This window comes from Lactuca saligna, chromosome 3 (genome assembly GCF_052625555.1).
Source record: "Lactuca saligna cultivar CGN05327 chromosome 3, ASM5262555v1, whole genome shotgun sequence".
Taxonomy (NCBI): Eukaryota; Viridiplantae; Streptophyta; class Magnoliopsida; order Asterales; family Asteraceae; genus Lactuca; species Lactuca saligna.
This window is the reverse complement of record NC_136419.1, coordinates 112,633,389-112,647,561: the sequence shown is the minus strand read 5'-3', so window position 1 is coordinate 112,647,561 and position 14,173 is coordinate 112,633,389.

Sequence of the window (14,173 nt, the reverse complement as noted above, 5' to 3'; positions counted from 1 at the left end):
TTTTATGTACTACCTCTCACGTATGTTTTGGCCTTTACTTTAATGAATAGAGATTAGAAACTTCAGGACAGCAGGCAACAAGCAATGACAGCCGTGTTTCTGATTCATTTCCGACTTGACAGGATATGGTTGGCCACTTGTTTGAGTACCAAATAATTGTATTAATGATAGCAAAATACTTCAAATGATAACAAAATGTAACATTATATTCAAATGTAACATTATATGCATTATATGCAAATGTAACATTATATGCATTATATGCAAATGTAACATTATATGCAGCAAAAGGTATTCTCTTCTCTTGGTTTAAAATTTGAAATTTTTAATGGTCACCTCCTTAGTCTTTTGTAGTGAATAATATATATATATATATATATATATATATATATATATATATATATATATATATATATATATACAAAGTGTAATTAATACAACTATATACCAACCCCTAAAACATTTAATAGACTATAAGTTTCTTTTATCGGCTAAATTTTAAATAATAGTTACATATTGTGTTGAGGTATATCAAAAGATACCGTGACCCAAAAACCTATGGGGGTCACCTCTTGATAGTATCTATCGGGTTTCAACCTTAACCTATATAAACCAACTTGGGTAAAACGTGTTATGTAGTTTACCATTGGTTACAAAGAGAAGTGGACAATCTTCTCTTTTCATTGTGGATATTATGTCTGCTGTTTATGTTAGAGTACATGCATAAAAAGTTAGGATGTAACGCTCGATAGAATCTTTAGAATGATGTTCCCTAGTTAAGGCTTCATAAGAACCAGGTTTATCTCCATGTCCTGACTCCTGATGTCAATTGGCAGAACCGTTTGTTTCGTACCCTCTTCACAGGACAATTTAGTCTTGCCGGCCACTCTGCATTTTTCTAGATTTGTTTAATTGTTAACCATTTTTCATCTTTTTCTATTCTAGTGTAGGTAACAAGATGGTTGTTTGCTTGTTTTAATAAAATACGCAATCTTGTTTCATTCAATAACCAAAATATGCAAATATTTTACACGAATATATAACACATGTGTTATGATTGCAAAGCCAATTTAAAGATGTAAGCTTAGCTCATCACCATTATATTATTCATACAATTTTATTCATTAAAACCATTACAAAAAAAATAATAATAATAAAATAACAAAAAAAAGACAACAACAACAACATAAAAAAAAAAAAAAAAAAAAAACAAAATAGTGACATGTATCACCGATAAAAATAAGTGGCAGCTTATCGTCGCTAATGATATGTCACTATTACTCACAAAATCGCCGATTGCATGTCACTGCTAATAAGTTAGTCGTTAGTGATACACCCATCGCAGCTAATAGTGCCGCTGCTATTACGCCTCCTGGCAATTTGAGGCACAAATATAAAAATTTGTGAGAAACACAACACGATATGAATATATCTTGAAAAATGAGATAAAGCTTAATTATTCATCTTTGTGTGTTCATGCCGTGTCAAATTTCTTTATGACACAATAAAACGACACAAATACATGAATTGCCGGTACAATCACCGATCATACATTTATTTATTTATTTATTTTAGAAAAAAGCTCCTTGCATATGCAAAAAAAATCGATACAAAATATTAAAAACATGAAAGATTAATTAAAAAAAACTAATCCAAACATTAAAAAGTTAAGAGTACAACCTAACAAATTAAGTACCAAAAGTGTTCTATAGGTATATGTTATACAAAGTCCAACAAAACATTAAATAAATCATAAACTAATCAGACTTGTAATCATCTTAGTTCCCCTCATTTCATCTAGCATTACTTGGTGGTGGCAACCAAGGAAGTCATGCTTGTAGTGTTGCAGTACACTTCGGGTCGCAAAGCATTGCTTGAATTAACCAACTATCAAACTAACAATAATCAATATATCAAACTATCAACATAAACCAAACTACTAAACTACCACACTAACAAAATAAAAAACAATTACATAATATCAAACTATCAACTTAAACCAAAACTATTAAACTAATAACTACCAAACTATAAGCAAACTATAAATTGCCAACATAAACAAAACCATACACTATAATCAAACTAATAATTACCACAATGTAAGTAAACTACAAATTATCAAACTAATTATTACCTTAATGTAACTAAACTAAAATTTACCAAACTAATTATTACCTTAATGTAACTAAACTAAAAATTACCAAACTAACAAAGTATTTAACATATTCTAAATTGTCAAAATAAGTATTAACAAAGTTCAAAATACCAAAAAACTTATTATCAAAGATTTTAACAAATAATCAACATAAATTAAAACTACCAAACTAACATGATGAGTGTCTCTAATACTCAATCGACGTAAAAGTGGGAGGTTCACGTAGGATGTCTTTAATATAGTCACGTTGAGCATCTAATACTTTTTCAAAGTGGCTCTTTCTTCATTTGGTGTCAGAGTTCTTTCTTTATTTATGCCTTGAGTTTGTTCAATATTAACTCATGATGTATTTTCCAAAAATGATTAATACTATGATATAAATAAACACTTATATGATAAAACTATAATTAAATACTTATGTAATTTTGCTTGGCCAAAAGGATGCCAAATACCCCGTTCTTATCGGTGTGAGATTCATAGAACATATGTACTCTACTCTTGTTATGTTTAACATTAAAAATTAGATTGCATTTTAAATAAACAATTACATATATCGTAACTTAGCTCTTTATAACAAGCAATGTTGTATGAACTTGTCCCCCCACTGTTTGAGTATTTTTGTTGTGTGTGAACTTTTATGCTTACCTCCGAAAGCATTTTAAGTTGGTCTATTTGGAAATACGTAATCGCTTTCTCCCAATTATTTGAATTTGTAACTTTAGGGGGCTGGATAGTGCTCCCAGAATATCATTATGCCCTTCGATTGTCTTAAAGGTTTTTTGCATCATTTTTATGGTCTCTGGAACGTTTTCTTAGAGACTCCTCAAGGTCCTTCAACAACTAGCAATATGTGGATCCAGGGAAACGCGATCCAAACTGAACTTTTGTCTACAAATACAAAAAATAAAAGTTAGTTAAGTAAAAACTAGTCATAATTAAACATATAAAATATTCTTATATAGGTAAATTACATTCATATGTTTGATTGTGGCATCCTTTATGGCGAGGGGAAACATTTTCCCTACTTTTTTTTATCGAAAGGTACGCTCAGCCACATATGTCCTCTCTCACAGAACAAACATATATTTAGGTAGTCCTACCGGGTCAATTGTAAGATCCATATCAAACTCCAAAACTAAAGGATTCCCCCTCCCTCCCCCTCATTTTTTGGTAGTTCATTTGAGAGGTTAAGATTTTTCACCATTCTTCTCGTTATCCGTGGAGGAACTGTAACACCTGTTCCACGTATTACTTAATTTATTTAAGATCTAAGGTTTTAGTGTGTAGACTTGGCGAGTTGGGAGTCCAACTCGTCGAGTAGAGAACATTTCAAGAACGCGGGATCTACACCCTACTCGACGAGTTGGAAGGCCGACTCGACGAGTAGGCGCTATAATGATAAAACTCTAATTTTAAGGTTTGCACCATATATAATCTCCTTATTAGCCTTGAGGCTGACCTCCCATCAGCCTCCAAACCCTAAGAACATATGTGCTAACCCTAATCCCCATTCTCTTCCATTTTGTGAGCTAGAGTGACCTTTGAAGCTTAAGAATAAGGAGATAGTGAGAAGATCCAGCAAACCAAGCACCCATCCTTGAGCTTAGTCATCTTGTGGACTATTGTAAGTCTTCAAGACTCGATTTTTATCAAATAATATGGCTAGATCTTGAGTTTACTCTTCATTTCCTACCCTTCTTGTTGAATGCATTCATGGGATTCATAAGGTTTGCAACTTTATGAATCTCCAGAGCAAAATGGTCCCAAGGCGGGCTAGATCTGTGTAACGACGTAAATTTTCAAAACAAAATTTTCATTTCTTAAACATGTTTTCCTCCAAATCAAGTCATAAAAATCCAATATATCATATCGTCATACAAAACATATAAATCCCAAGATCATAAAATATATCCTCCGCTAGTGTGTACAGATCACGCCGGCGCCTTCCCACGGTCCTCGCTAGGACCTGAAACACATAACACAACAACTGTAAGCATAATTGCTTAGTGAGTTCCCCAAAATACTACTTACACACACATACGCCCTTCCAGGCCCTGATCTTCTGGTCCATGTGTCTCAGGGGACTTCCGTCCCAACCCGGTAAACCTTCCGGTCCTACCAGCGTCAACCTTCCGGTCCTCATCACAATGCCTTCCGGCCCATAACATAACGCCTTTCGGCCCACATCAAGCATAGCATACATAGCACATACAACAGTTAACTTAATCACATACAATGCATACTTCTCATAACATATCCGACCTTCCGGTCACACGTAAATACTCTTCCGAGTACGGTATAGTGAGAAGACTCACCTCAGATATCTCGGTAACTCACTGACTCGGTGGGAAATGCGATCTAGCCTCCGCCTAAACACATAAGGCAAATATTCCCATAACTATGATCGTACTCTATCCTTTTTTAACATCCTCAGAAGGGTAAAAGACCATTTTACCCCTCTTTTGACTCAAAGGCCTCGCTGCTGACCAAACCCTAAAAGCCAACCAAAGTCAGTAGTCAACTTTGACCCGACTCGGCCAGTGCACTTGGGTAACTCAGCGAGTCCACCTGTCTCCACTCAACCCCTTAGTCCAATTAACACATCGAGTCCTTCCTTTTACTCGACGAGTCCCCAGGCATGAATCGCGGGGCTACCTTGACTCAACTCGCCGAATCCCAAGAACAACTCGGCGAGTACATGCCATGCACAGATTCTTTTGACCTCCTAAGGTCAGATCCGTTCCACCATTCCATAGATCTGACCTTTCCAATCAATATAATCACGTAAAGCTCGGAACTTGATGCTTATAAACATACATAATGGCATCAAATGGAGATTTAGTCCCATAAATGGCAACCTAAGTTCAATCACCCCTCAAGGACCCATAAAGCATACTGGATTGAAGCCTCTGAACCTTTTTGAGTCCAGATCCAAAGCATAGACTCGATAATGGACCAATTGCTCCACATAAACATCCTCACAAAAGGTTAGAAAACCCTAATCTCTAGGTTCAATACCAAAACTGAAGAAAAGTCGAATGAATACCTCAAGTTGGAATCTCTGGACTCTGAAACCACTTGAACCACACCTCCTTCAGCCTCCTCTTGCTCTTGATCACCTCCTCTTTTCCAAACCAAGGAAAGAAAGATCAATAAAGGCTTCTCCTTCCTTCCAAACGATATAGATCACTAAGGGAGCTCTCAAGGGACTGGTAGCCGCAATGGGAGGCTAAGAGTACCCTTAAATAGGCTCCAACCTCGGAGGATTTAGGGTTTCATTAAACAGCGTGGACTTGCCGAGTCCACTCATGGACTCGCCGAGTCCAAAGTGAATCCGGATGAACAATCACGACCCTACTCGGCGAGTCTATGCATCAACTCGCCGAGTTCCTTCTCATAATTCAAAAAAATAAATATTAAATATTGTACCTGGGATTCTGGATGTTACAATTCTCCCCCACCAGAATCAGACTTTGCCCTCGAAGTCTCATTCTACAAACAATTTCGGATGCTGCTCCCGCATCTCGCGCTCTGGCTCCCAAGTCAGCTCTGACCCCTTCCTGTGCTGCCACTGTACTTGCACCAAAGGCACTTCCTTGTTCCTTAGAACCTTGATCTTCCAATCCCTAATTGCCACTGGTCTCTCCACATAGTTCAGGCCTGCATCCACCTAAATGTCCTCCAATGGTACTACCGCCGACTCATCAGTAATACACTTCCTCAACTACGACACATGAAAGGTGTCGTGAATCTAACCCAGCTCCGCAGGTAGATCCAAACGGTACGCTACCCTGCCTACTCTCGCGATTACCCTAAAAGGTCCAATATATCGAGGCCCCAACCTGCCCCTCTTCCTGAATCGGATCACTCCTTTCCAAGGAGAGACCTTTAAGAGTACAAGGTCACCAACCTGAAACTCGAGCTCGGACCGGCGCCTGTCCGCATAACTCTTCTGGTGACTCTGAGCGGTCAACAATCTCTACCTGACTTGCTGTATCTGCTCTGTCGTCTGAAGCCCAATCTCCATACTACCCATTACCCGTTGCCCCACCTCTCCCCAGCAAATGGGGGTCCGGTACCTCCTCCCATACAACAGCTCAAAGGGTGGCATACTAATGCTCGAGTGATGGCTGTTGTTGTATGAAAACTCAGCCAAGGGTAGATAGGTGTCCCAGCTCCCTCCAAAATCCAAAACACAAGCTCGAAGCATATCCTCGAGCATCTGAATCGTCCGCTCACTCTGCCCGTCTGTCTGTGAGTGGTATGCGGTACTAAAATGCAGTCTCGTTCCCAACTCCTCGTGAAACTTATTCCAAAATCTAGAAGTAAATCGTACGTCCCGATTTGAAACAATCGACATCGGGACCCCGTGCCGCAATACCACCTCCCTCACATATAACTCTGCCAACCTCCGCAGAATAGCTCTCACTGATAGCAAGAAAATGAGCGCTCTTCGTCAATCTATCCACAATCACCCAAATTGCATCGACCCCCCTCGCAGTCCTTGGCAATTTGGTGATAAAATCCATGGTGATATGTTCCCACTTCCACTCAGGAATCTCCAGCGGCTGCAACTTACCATGCGGACGCTGGTGCTCGGCCTTAACCTGGCGACAAGTCAGGAACCTCTCGATGAACCACGCAACATCCCTCTTCATACAGGGCCACCAATACTCCTTCTTCAGATCCAAATACATCTTAGTAGCCCCGGGATGGATCGAGAACTTCGATCGGTGTGCTTCTTCCATCAAAATGGTACACGTCCCGCCCACAAAACGGTACCCAAATCCGTCCCTGAAATGTCATAAGTCCTCGACTATCAGTAACGAACTTCGATACCTGCCCGACAACCCGCTCCCTCTTTCGGTTTTCTGGTCTCGCAACCTCAGCATGACCCCTCGGATGGTCTCCAATACCAGAGTCATCACCGTCAACCTCATACAAACGTCTCGGATCGGGGCGCTCTTCGCCCTACGGCTCAACGCATCGGCTACGACATTAGCCTTGCCCGGGTGGTATAGGATCTCACAATCATAATCCTTCACCACATCCAACCATCTCCTCTGGCGCATATTCAGGTTTGGCTGATCCATCAAGTACTTCAGACTCTTGTGGTCCGTGTATATGGTACACCGAACCCCATACAGATAGTACTGCCAGATCTTGAGGGCAAACACCACAGCCCCAGCTCCAGATCGTGGGTGGTATATCTCGACTCATGAGGCTTCAGATGCCTCGACGCATATGCTATAACGTGCCCCCTCTGCATAAGCACTACCCCTAACCCAGATATTGATGCATCACAATATACCACAAAATCCTCAATCCCTTCCAGGAATGCGAGCACCAGGGCTTCGCACAACTTCTGGCGAAGTGTCTCAAATGAGGATTGCTGCTCCGGACCCCAAGAAAATGCAACACCCTTCTGGGTCATCTTGGTAAGTGGCACAGCGATCTTAGAGAAATCCCTAATAAACCTCCAATAATAGCCGACCAATCCCAGAAAACTCCTGATCTCAGTGGGTGATCTTGGCACCTCCCATCTCATCACCGCCTCGATTTTGGCCAGATCGACAAATATCCCTTCCTGATAACAAGATGCCCTAGGAACTGGACCTCTCGTAACCAAAAATCGCACTTGGAGAATTTTGCATACAGCATCTCCAATCTCAGAACTCCAAGGATTTCCCTCAAATGCTCCTCGTGCTGCTCTCTAGACCTCGAATATACCAAAATATCATCAATGAATACGATCATCGACCGATCCAACATCGGCCTGCACACCCTGTTCATGAGATCCATGAACTCAGCTGGGGAATTGGTGAGCCGAAAAGGCATCACCACAAACTCGTAATGTCCATAATGAGTTCTAAATGCAGTCTTCTGGATATCTTCATCCCGAACCCTCATCTGATGATAACCCGACCTCAAGTCTATCTTGGAGAACCAAGATGCCCCTTGCAATTGATCGAACAGATCATTGATCCTAGGTAATAAATATCGGTTCTTTACCGTCAACTTCTTCAACTCCCGGTAATCAATGCACATCCGGTATGAACCATCCTTCTTCTTGACAAAAAGAATCGGCGCTCCCCAAGGTGAGCTACTCGGTCGAATAAACCCCTTTCCCAACAGCTCCTGAAGCTGCGAGGATAACTCTTGCATCTCTGGTTGAGCAAGGCGATAAGGCGCCTTGGCGATAGGTGCTGCTCCCGGAACCAGATCGATACGAAACTCCACTTGCCTTTCCGGAGGCACGCCCGGCAGCTCCTTAGGAAACACATCCGGAAACTCGCACACTACCGGTACCTCGTCGACCGAACTTGGCCTCCCCGCGGCCACTCGTGTGTCCATCACATATGCTATGAATCCACTGCAACCCTGCTGTAAACTCTGTCTCGCCCTGGCAGCCGAACAAAACACTGACCCACATCGGGTCCCCTCACCACACACAGTAACCACTCCCCTACAAGGGTCTCGTATGGTCACCAACTGTCTCTTGCAGTCAATGACCGCTCCAAACTTACTCAACCAGTCCATGCCCACGATGAAACAAACATCTCCCATCGCAATACGAACTAGGTCTATAGGGAACTTGACACCAAAAATCTCGAGTACGCATCCTCGAATCACCTCGGTGGCATATACCGCTTTCTCATCAGCTATGGAAACCCTCAGGGGTCGACTCATCACCTCCCAATCAATACCGATGTGCTGACTAAAAGCCAAAAATACAAAAGACCGACTCGCACCCGAGTCAAATAATACCAAGGCAGGTACAGAATTCACAAGAAAAGTACCTACCCATATCATAATATAAGCACAATATCTCAACATGAAAGTAAATACATGAAAGAATACATACCAGCCACAACATTGGGCGTCGCACGGACCTCCTCCACAGTCAACTGAAAAGCTCTCCCACGAGCCTTCGGAGCCTCGGCCTTCGCCGGTCGAATCTCGGTAACCCTAGCAGCAGGCGCAGATCCCTGTGCTGATCCCTGGTAAAGCTGAGGACACTCGGCCTTCCGATGGTCGGTCTGGTTGCAATGAAAGCAAACCATAAATCCTTTGGGGCAATCCCTGGCGATGTGCCCCTCCTTGCCACATTTGTAGCAAGCACCAGATCGACAGGCCCCCTCATGACCCTTACCGCACTTTCCACAAGTGGGCCCTTCTGACCCCCGTCCTTGAATCAGCGGACTTGGTCTGCTTGGCTGCCGGCTGGGGCTGAGCCGGCCGCCGATCCACCTTCTGAGACTCGGCCTCCTCCCTGGCCTGAGTCTCCAACTCGGTCTCCCTATTCCGGGTATTTTCCTGGAGCTCGGCAAATGTCTGGTATGTCGAGTTCGATACGAAATCCCGAATATCCCTCCTCAGAATACCCAAATATTGGCTCATCTGTGCCTGCTCAGAAGACACCTGCTCAGGGCAGAACATCGCCCTCTCATGAAACTTCCGGGTGACCACAGCAACTGAATCATTACCCTGCTTGAGGGTCAAGAACTCCTGAATCAACCTTTCCCTCTCCACCGGGGGAACATACTCGTCTCTGAACATGGTAGTGAATTTCTCCCAAGTCACTGCTGAAATCTCTGCAACAGTGAAGTTCGCCGTTACGAACTTCCACCAATCATTCGCCCCTAGGCGGAGCTGATTCAAAGCAAACCGTACCCTCAGATGCTCCGGACATGAACACGTATAGAAGCATCACTTAATGTCAGAAATCCATCTCATCGCAGCGATCGGATCCTGCATCCCATCAAACTCGGGCGGCTTCGTGTTGCTGAACTCCCGGAATAGCAATGAGTCACCTCCCTGAGGTCTGGCAGCAGCCACAGCTTCCGTAGCTACAACGGCTGCGGCTTCAATCACTGCGGCGTACCGCTCATCGAAAGTCTCCATCAGTGTGGTCTTGATAGACCCAAACATCTCTGGAATCTCGGCCCGGATTGCCGCAGCCACCTCATCGTGGATCATCTGACGAAGCTCCTCGTCACTCACACCGCTCGTCCCAGGTCTGTGGCGTGTCCCAACCATAATGCCTCTGAAATACAACATAATAATGTCAGAGACTCAATCGAGCATACTCGCACTCGATAACGCAACCCTACTCGGCCTCCGATACCCAAAGGATTCTTACTTGGGTTGCCCACTGATCCGGTGTCTTCAGTAGTATGGGCCCTATACTACTGACTACACCGCATCAACATTCACCCCAAGTCCTCCTCCTTGGACCCCAAATCACGAGTACTCTATTCTTGCTATGCACTGGCTACCTACACGCTCCCAAGGCATCTCCTAGCAGCAGGTTTCCCCTAGACTAAGGCATCATGAATCAGGCCACTCTATTCCTAATATGAATACCTAGTCTACTCTAGCATGCATAACATATCATAACATATCTCATAACACATATTGTAAGGGTATTTTGGGGATTTTACCGTTCGGGCGCTGGCTGACCGTACACACTGCTTCTTCTTTGGTTATTACAAAATCTCTTATAAAATTTTATGCTTTTATTATTGAAATTTTATTCTCAAATCCTCGGCTTGAGTTCAGTTACGCCTGAAGGTGTACCCGAATCCCTGAAACCAAGGCTATGATACCAACTTGTAACGATGTAAAATTTCAAAACAAAATTTTCATTTCTTAAACATGTTTTCCTCCAAATCAAGTCATAAAAATCCAATATATCATATCATCATACAAAACATATAAATCCCAAGATCATAAAATATATCCTCCGCTAGTGTGTACAGATCACGTCGGCGCCATCCCACGGTCCTCGCTAGGACCTGAAACACATAACACAACAACTGTAAGCATAATTGCTTAGTGAGTTCCCCAAAATACTACTTACATACACATACGCCCTTCCAGGCCTTGATCTTCCGGTCCATGTGTCTCAGGGGACTTCCGTCCCAACCCGGTAAACCTTCCAGTCCTACCAGCGTCGACCTACCGATCCTCATCACAATGCCTTCCGGCCCATAACATAACGCCTTCCGGCCCACATCAAGCATAGCATACATAGCTCATATAACAGTTAACTTAATCACATACAATGCATACTTCTCATAACATATCCGACCTTCCGGTCACACATAAATACTCTTCCGAGTACAATATAGTGAGAAGACTCACCTCAGATATCTCGGTAACTCACTGACTCGGTGGGAAATGCGATATAGACTCCGCCTAAACACATAAGGCAAATATTCCCATACATATGACCGTACTCTATCCTTTCTTAACATCCTCAGAAGGGTAAAAGACCATTTTACCCCTATTTTGACTCAAAGGCCTCGCTGCTGACCAAACCCTAAAAGCCAACCAAAGTTAACGGTCAACTTCGACCCGACTCGGCCAGTGCACTTGGGTAACTCAGCGAGTCCACCTGTCTCCACTCAACTCCTTAGTCCAATTAACACGTCGAGTCCTTCCCTTTACTCGACGAGTCCCCAGGCATGAATCGCGGGGCTACCTTGACTCAACTCGCCGAGTCCCAAGAACAACTCGGCGAGTACATGCCATGTACAGATTCTTTTGACCTCCTCAGGTCAGCTCCGTTCCACTATTCCATAGATCTGACCTTTCCAATCAATATAATCACGTAAAGCTCGGAACTTGATGCTTATAAACATACATAATGGCATCAAATGGAGATTTAGTCCCATAAATGGCAACCTAAGTTCAGTCACCCCTCAAGGACCCATAAAGCATACTGGATTGAAGCCTCTGAACCTCTTTAAGTCCAGATCCAAAGCATAGACTCGATAAGGTACCAATTGCTCCACATAAACATCCTCACAAAAGGTTAGAAAACCCTAATCTCTAGGTTCAATACCAAAACTGAAGAAAAGTCGAATGAATACCTCAAGTTGGAATCTATGGACTCTGAAACCACTTGAACCACACCTCCTTCGGTCTCCTGTTGCTCTTGATCACCTCCTCTTTGCCATACCAAGGAAAGAAAGATCAATAAAGGCTTCTCCTTCCTTCCAAACGATATAGATCACTAAGGGAGCTCTCAAGGGACTGGTAGCCGCAATGGGAGGCTAAGAGTACCCTTAAATAGGCTCCAACCGCGGAGAATTTAGGGTTTCATTAAACAGCGTGGACTCGTCGAGTCCACTCATGGACTCGCCGAGTCCAAAGTGAATCCGGATGAAGAATCATGACCCTACTCGGCGAGTCTACACATCAACTCGCCGAGTTCCTTCTCATAATTCAAAAAAATAAATATTAAATAATATACCTGGGATTCCGGATGTTACAATCTGGCCTTTGGTTGAGCAAGGACACCATGCAAGGGTTTTAGGGCATATTTCCCTCTTTTTGGCCATTATGACCTAGGGACATGCATTGGACATGCATGTCCATAAAGCCTCCATCTTTGGAACATTTTAAGGACTAGAAACCTTTCTGGAAAGGAGGTATTTCAGATCCTTAGAGTTTTAGACCATATGGCAAAGCTTTGGAGCTTTCCAACCTTTGTTAAGGGCCTTGGAGCATTTAGAACGGTTCTAGAAGGTAAAGTTGGAAACTTTATCCTTCTAGACACCTTAGGGCTTTAGATCTAAGCCCTGGAGTCCCTGGAGTCCCTGGATTCGATGAATCATCACAACAAGCAAAAAGGAAGGGGGAATCGACGAGTTTCTCTAGGAACTCAACGAGTCGAATCGAGTTTCCCCACCTTTTGAATATCAAGTAAACTCGTCGAGTTGATGAAACAACTCGGCGAGTTGGCTAAGGTTTGATCAGGTTGTCTGGACTCGGTAGGAACTCGACGAGTGGCTAGATGCACCCGACGAGTTGAGGTCAAAATGGATTGTTGACTTTGACTTTGACCAGGGTTGACCTTGAGGGTAATTTTGGGATTTTAACAAGTCCGTATTATGATGCTTACAGGCAGTTGAGTCAGAGCAACACGTGGGAGTCTTCTCACTATACCAATAGGTCTAAGGCACCAAGGCCAGCCCATTTTGTGTTATGTGGTACACTAGTGTTTGTAGAGATATGTGGTATATTAGTGATTGTATGTTATTGCATGGAAGACCCCAAGGGGAGCCCGTTGTAATTGGATATAAGACCATGTGGGGTAGCCCATGGCATTCCCAGGTAAAGACAATGTGGGGTTGCCCATGGCACGATGGTGTATCACCATGGGGGGAGACCATGGCATCCTTATAGGTTTATGTATGTGTATATAGTATGTTAGATACTTCTGTGATATAATATGCTAGGTTGCTTATGTATGTTATTGCATGAAAGACCTCAGGGGGAGCCCGTGGCAGTTGGATATAAGACCATGTGGGGTATCCTATGGCATTCCTAGGTAAAGACCATGTAGGGTAGCCCATGACACGAAGATGTAAGACCCTGTGGGGAGCCCACAACATCCTTACAAGTTTATGTATCCATAGCTTATGTGGTGTGTGTAGCTTTATAGCTAATATGATATGTGTATATTGGATTGTGTGCGAGGTATGCTTTGGGCAACTCAGTAAACATTAGCTTACAGGTTGTGGATTTGTTTCAGGTACATTGGATCCCAAGGGCAAGGGCAAGGCGTGATGGCGCGGCGTGCACTCTCACACGTGCACTTTACGGGACACTCTAATATTCATAATACAGTTGTAATGAACGTGGATTTGAAAGCAATTGTTTTGGAATTTCATGGTTTATGGAAATGTATTGGATTAAATAAAATTGAAAATTTTCTTTTGAAAATTGGGTCATTACAAGTTGGTATCAGATCCTTGGTTTGAGGGATTCGGGCACACTCTTGGGTGTGTCAGGACTCAAACAAAGGAAATGGTAAAATTGTTTTAAAAAAATAAAATGAAAAAAACTTTTAAAGAAAGGAAAAGATAAGAGTGCAATGCACGTGATTATCCGAGCCAAGTAAGTAGTTCCCCAATGTGTTAGCCATGTTATACTGATGTTCGAGATTTGTTAATCATATGGAACTTGCTATATGCATGCTTTTAAAATTGTATACGGTTAGGAGCT